Source organism: Anser cygnoides, chromosome 1 (genome assembly GCF_040182565.1).
Source record: "Anser cygnoides isolate HZ-2024a breed goose chromosome 1, Taihu_goose_T2T_genome, whole genome shotgun sequence".
NCBI classification, from domain to species: Eukaryota; Metazoa; Chordata; class Aves; order Anseriformes; family Anatidae; genus Anser; species Anser cygnoides.
This window is the reverse complement of record NC_089873.1, coordinates 37,157,177-37,163,344: the sequence shown is the minus strand read 5'-3', so window position 1 is coordinate 37,163,344 and position 6,168 is coordinate 37,157,177. Positions and strand designations below refer to the sequence as shown.

The 6,168-nt window shown below is 42.1% G+C and overlaps 2 long non-coding RNA genes across 7 annotated transcripts in view; one reads left to right on the top strand and one right to left on the bottom strand.

The window, feature by feature from the left end:
• Positions 1–231: 231 nt before the first annotated feature.
• Positions 232–6,168, bottom strand: part of LOC106047169 (uncharacterized) — a 7,189-nt gene continuing 1,252 nt past the window's right edge. Inside the window, exons 4-6 of one of the 5 annotated variants that reach the window (XR_010829531.1) lie at positions 4,869–5,761; positions 2,525–4,753; positions 232–2,405 (exon numbers count right to left, since the gene is read on the bottom strand). This is a non-coding gene — a long non-coding RNA (uncharacterized lncRNA). Of the gene's footprint in view, positions 5,762–6,168 lie in introns of all 5 variants that reach the window. The other 4 variants (XR_010829532.1, XR_007163779.2, XR_010829529.1 and 1 more) reach the window with 4 other exon arrangements.
• LOC136790139 (uncharacterized) overlaps positions 5,945–6,168 on the top strand; it is a 22,508-nt gene continuing 22,284 nt past the window's right edge. For both annotated transcript variants that reach the window (XR_010829533.1, XR_010829535.1), the window contains exon 1: positions 5,945–6,142. This is a non-coding gene — a long non-coding RNA (uncharacterized lncRNA). The remainder of the gene's footprint in view (positions 6,143–6,168) is intronic.

Sequence of the window (6,168 nt, the reverse complement as noted above, 5' to 3'; positions counted from 1 at the left end):
GGCTGAGTATAAAAGTAGCAAAGGAAAAGCCATATTTTGGGAAAACGTCACCTTATCCTCAGAAGCAGGACTGGGGGAGGGCAGTTATTCACCCCAAGCCCCTTGTCACCACAAAGTGCTTCAGCCACTTTTGGGGGTGGATAGGCAATCCCATGCACTGGGCACTAGAGCCAGCACTCTCTGGCTCTGCATGTCCAAAGCAGGCTGGAAAAAGGTCAAAGCTCCTTTATATCTAAGGTAAGGATCTAGACATCTACAGATGGAAGGACCAAGCAAACAAGGATATCTGAAATATGAAGTAAGACCAATCTTCTTCAACAGAGGAAAGCTATAGGGGTGATCAAAGTCTATTGACAGACAGGTGTGAATATTTATCGGGTAGGGGCTCCATACAAAACTGAAAAGAGCCTTTTTATCAAAGTCAAGCAGTAATTGAAGATATGCATGGTTTTCTCTTAATTTTCTTCTGTCTTTGCTATTTGTATTTGGTACTTCTGTTTCGTATGTTCCACTTCTCTTATCCTGGCTTGTGCCAGTGTGACTTTGAAGTATGAGACTCCAAACATCAAAACTACTCTTTCTGTAGATGTGGGGGTCATGCAGCACTTCCATAATGCCCAGAACAACCACTCGTTTTTCTTCAGAACCACGCAGGAAACAAAATGCAGACCTGCCTGCCTGCATGAGTATTTGTGCCTTTGTAAATCTGTGGGAGAGAGAGACAGAATAGTCTTCTGGGGACAAATGTTAAAGAAGTAAGTATCCTGGCAAAGCAATAGCAAAGCAAGGACCTGAATTCAGGAGGAGCTAGGAGAATATGCAACAATTAAATTCAGAAGGAAATTTTCTGGATGGACCTATATATTTCCAGCCTTGCAACTGGATCAAATTTCTTTAAATCTGATCCCCAAAGGATGTGCCCTAAACTTACAGTCTTGCTGCGCCTGCCCACCTGCCATGCAATTGCCACCTGGCATGCAATAGCAGCACATGAATGATGCAGAACATGTCAGGAACTTGTTCCCATAGCACAGACAAAAATCAACTGCTAAATCTACTACTCTATCAATTTCTTCACTGTATGAAACATGAGCCCATTTTGATGTAAAGTTAAGGGAGTCTTTGGTGTTTTCGCAGATGAACCTAAGAGAATATATGGGTATTATGCATATTGGTTAATGTGTTGATCCTTCTCTCCTGAGAGATTTAGAAATCCTTCCTGATACTCCAAAGAGTCAAGTGCATATCCCACATGGATAAGAAATGTCCCAAGGGAATGTAGTTAATAAAAACACACTTCCTTGATGCTATGTCCTACGGTTTTTCTGCTCATACCTTTGGCACAGTTTTGTGTGAACTTCAAAAAGCAAAAGGTCTTTCTAGAAAATTGAAAACTGTCTCTAAATGCCTCCAAAAACCCTTCACCTTTAGTCCTTTGTGACCAGGACACTGCAAATACACAGTAAAAGTTACTTAAAGAAAAGCCAAGAACTTTCAAAGTTCTTAGGAAGAGAACTGTGGGAAGCAGAGATGCACTGATTTCTCTTCTAGCCATGGCTTGACGACCTGAAGATATCTGTGATGTGATGCTATACAAAGGCTCTTTTGGAGGCAGATCAAAGCAGCATAAGATAAGCCTTGCTGTTCACCATGTGATCTGCCAGCTTTTCTTGGTGGGAACTTCAGGTCTAGCTCCTTACAGCGGCTCCTTGCAGTTCATTTCCCAGTACATATGTCTGAAACAAGTTGGGAGCCCAAGTCTGCTTTCTGGAGTAGGTGTCATCATCTGTTGTTTTGGGGTACTTGGGAGCAAGGCAGCCATTCTAGAAAGGACAGAGAGAGAAGCTGTGCAATGCACACCATCTCCAAGCCATGTAACAGGGAACTACAATTGCTCTGGGCAATGATAATGGAGGATAAGCATCCCTAGATGCATATATGTCCCTGTCAAAGAGCCCTACACATAAAAAGAAGACGTTCACGTGTAACAAAGACGCTCTGTTTTAGTCTGCACTGAGTCTAGGTGTCTGACTCAACAGGCAAGCAAGAGAGAGGAAAGTGTGGAAAAACTGAGTAATTTGTTTTCGTTGTTGCCTTTTTATTTTATTCTTCAGATACATGGTCATTCCTTTCCATTTTTCTTACTTCCATGTTGTAAGACACCTCCTTCCCTGGTGTAATCTTTCTTCACCTCCCCTACTGACGTTCCAGCTGTGCCTTGCAATAGCCTTTCTCCTCTCCTGTTTCAGGGGTGTTTCTGGCAGCTTGTTAACTAAGTAGAGTCCCTGTGCTGATAAATTTCCTTTCGGTGCCATTGTGAAATACTGAATAGCATCAGAAACTTCCTCTAAACTGAGCAAACAGTTGGATCCAAGTCAAAAAGCTTTCTATTGAGCCCAAGATGCCTATGAGCAGGAAAGAAAAGAGAGAGATTGTTTTCTGATGAAGTCACAGCAAACAGTTGACTTATGGCTTACTGCAGAAAGGAAGGGTAAAATTTAATGCAAAACGAGAGCTTATGTACCTATTCTTCCTCAGACTAAAAGCCACTCCATCCCTTCAGGGCTCCTCTGTCCTTTAATGACTTCCTTATTAATCTGTGTATTGTATTCTTGCCAGTCACATCTCATTTTGGACATCTTTGAGCATCTCAACTTGGGAGACTGGTTCAATTCTGTCTTTGTTAGAAACAACAACAACCAACAAAAAAGTACAAGTATTTTCTAAGAAGGACCAAAATCTGCTTCAGGTTTCAGCTGAATCAGAGTAGCTATTCTGCGGGCAACTCAAGTTTTTGTTGCGCTTAGCCCTCAGACTCCAGTTAGCAAATGCCAGAAGCCAGCCTGTTGTGTGGGTTGCTTATTGCTCAAATGAGTCTGCTGTTTACAGAAAGGCGCTTGTGTATTGCATGCCAAATGGAGGGAAGGACAAAGTCCTCCTCCCTTCTTTAGGAATGAATTTTTGGGAGCAGAAAACCCCAACATTTCTCCAGAAATTAAAATGCCAAAATATTGGGATGTTCCAAGTCAACTGATCTTTTTGTGTGTGTGTGTATGTTTTTGGTGTGTGTGTGTGTGTTTTAAGTAACATGTAACATATGATTTGAGTTAGACCACATAATGTAAACATTGTTAAAATAGAAACTAAAAATCATAAAGTTTAATAAAAAATGTGAGTGTGAGGTCTTGTTGACACTGCTTGAAATTTTTTTTAACTTCATTTCACTTTCACTAAATCTAGCAAAACTCACCCAGAATGTTTCAACCACCTTCCTTATGAAATATCATTCCACTTTTCCTGTCAGCTCTATACTCCACTTTTTGGGATCAAATTGGTCTTTTTTCATTCAGTACTGTTCTTTTATACATACATCGATACATCGTCTGATATTGATTAACGGGACAGAAGGCAGTGCTCAAAATCATCCTGCCAAACCCCCCCCCCTTTTTTTTTTTTTTTTTTTTTTTACAAGTATTAGAGTTTTTGCTACCTTGTAGAGACTTTTTTCTGTGTATTTCTTCAGCTTTTCTGCTCGGAGGTTTGTAACTGGCAGATAAAGGGATTTTGCTTATCATCTTGGTCATGTTTTTTCACTTAGCTCTCAACAGCAGCAAACAGTACTCCAATTTCTTCTAAACTTTCTGCTGTTTGGTACTCTGGTCACAGACTAAAACCTGATGTGGTAAATCAGGGTGGCCCAAAATCAGCTGCCACTGGAGCTGGATGCCACTTCTGGGACATCCACTCCCCACAGGCTGTTATTGATGGTGATGGTTTCTGGCTGTCTTGATGCCGATGGGTTGCTCTTTCCCCATAAATCCTCCTCCTTCCTCCCTCGTCCTGCACAGCCTCCTGCGGCCACTGCTGTGTTGTCTAGATCTCTGGTCTAAGCCACTAAAGAACTTGGTGAGGATAAAGCTGGGGAGGCAGATTTCCTGTACTTCAGCCCTGAAGTCATGTTCTCTGGTAAGAACTTACAGAAAATGCAGGAAAGGGAGGTTCTTGCCTGCTAGGGCAGTGTTCCCAGCCTCAAGAGCAGCTCACTGTCTCCTCCGAAGAAAACGGCAACAGCATAGAGGGAGGCATCCCACAGACCAGTTGTCACAACTGAAGAGCTGTATAAAACCCACAGCTCAAGCTGGAAACTTGGACTGGTTTAGAGACACGTTATGCCCTGGGAGGACAGGCAAGGGGCATCTTGCTGTCATGTCTCAGCTCTCTTCGATAGCCCTAAGGATCTTCCAAACACCGGTGGAAGAAGGAGTCCGTCCTTCCTGAGCTGAAAGCACCATCCGAAGGTAGCTAAGGACCTAAACTGACATCCTCTTCCCATCCTGAGGTGGCCTGAACTTAAATCAAGATGCTGTGACACAGCTCCTGGATTGCAACAATGCTGTGTATGATTTCAAAAGCTGAAAAGAGAGCCTGGGTAAAAAAAAACAGGCAACACACTCATATTGCAACACTTCTTCTGAGAGTAATGATTTCAGGGCTACATTGTACGAGGCGTTCTCTACCCCAGTCCAACTCTGCATGGTAGTAGTGAGCAAAACAAGGTAAAGAATACATTTCATCTGTAACAATCTGCATCTGTGAAGGGTGGAGCTGGAAAATCATGTAGGCACATGTTCTGCCTAACAGAGGAGCAAGTGGGACTTACCCTGTGTTCTATGATCCTGGATGGAGTTTAAAAGCTGGTGAATAGTCATGATTCACTTTAGCAATCCCACTTCCAATTAGTCCATCCACTGGGCTAGAAAAAGAGAAGATAAAAGAAGGAATTCTTTTTTATTTCTACACACATGCGATGGCTCTTTTCATCATTATCAAAATACCTTCATCAAAGCTTTCCATATCCTCCAACACACCTCTGAAAGAAAAATAACTGTGCTTCACTCATTCGCTATTCACGTAGTCAGTTCTGGTGACAGCAAAGCCCCAGCACATCCATCTTCTCTGAGCCTGTCATTTGTAGCACTGAAATAAACCAACACTGAGTGATTTAACTTTCAAGTAGCTCTGCAGCAATGTTAGGTGTGTAGTAATTCCCTCGAATGACTTTAATTTTACTGGAGTGACTCTAGTGAGTGTAGAAATATAGTCTCAGATAGGTACCTTGCTTCCTTCCGCCTTCTGCAGTTTCTGGCTCGTCTTATTTGAGAAAAGTTGCTTTCAAAAGGCAGGTCATTTATTTGCTGCCGTGTTTGACATCAAAATGTAAGAAGTTATGCACTGAGCCTTCAAAGACATCCAGGTTCGAAGTAGGGGTAGGAACTTTGGGAAACGCTTTTCCTTTCCGATGTCCAAATTTTTTGAAAAAAAAAAAACAATTTCTTGAACTTTTCTTCATAGGTAAGAGAGATGTAAGACAGCCATAAATAAGCTGGTTTTGGTTTATTTTTGTAAAGAAAATTGAGGTAGTTTATCTTCTGGTATAGCAGATGTAGCTATACATACCTGATACTAGCAGCTGAGTTTCCAATTAAAAAAAAAAATTATATATATATTTTTTCGCTGAGTCAGTATCTAACTGTGAGAGCATGTAACATAGCAGAAAGATATATATATATATATTTTAAAAAAAGGGGGGGCAATAAAACAGTCATGAAGTAAGAGAAGAAAAGCAAAGTAGTGCCCGGTTTGTAGCAGGAGTGTAGATGTCAACGTGGCCCTGTTCCTCACCAGACGGTACATGCAGGTCACCACAGCGTGTTGGTACAGAGGTAAATCACACAGCTCTTTCGTGATCTTCCCTGGAAACCTGCAGACACACCACAGACTTTGAGAAAGAGTAATTAAAAATATATATGAAAATTAAAAATATATATGAAATGGAAAGCTGGACAAGCAACACATCACATGCAGGTGGGACACTGCACTACGCAAGTTTTTACCAGCTTTGGAAAATGCTGTTAAACCATTTGGGCATGAAAGGAGGGAATGAAGGGAGGAAGGAAATGAAAATTTCTTATTTTGCTACTTTCTAGTAAATGCTAAGTGGAAGTAACCCACACGGCCTCCTTCCAACCCCTCACGACATGAGGGAGGTTGGCGCAGGCCCGGCCTGGCCCACGTGTGGCGCGGGGCCCAGGTTGGCCCTCGGCCTCCTGCCCAGCCTCACGTGGTGACACTGTGACGTGAGGTACATGGGTGTCCTTAAAGGAAAAA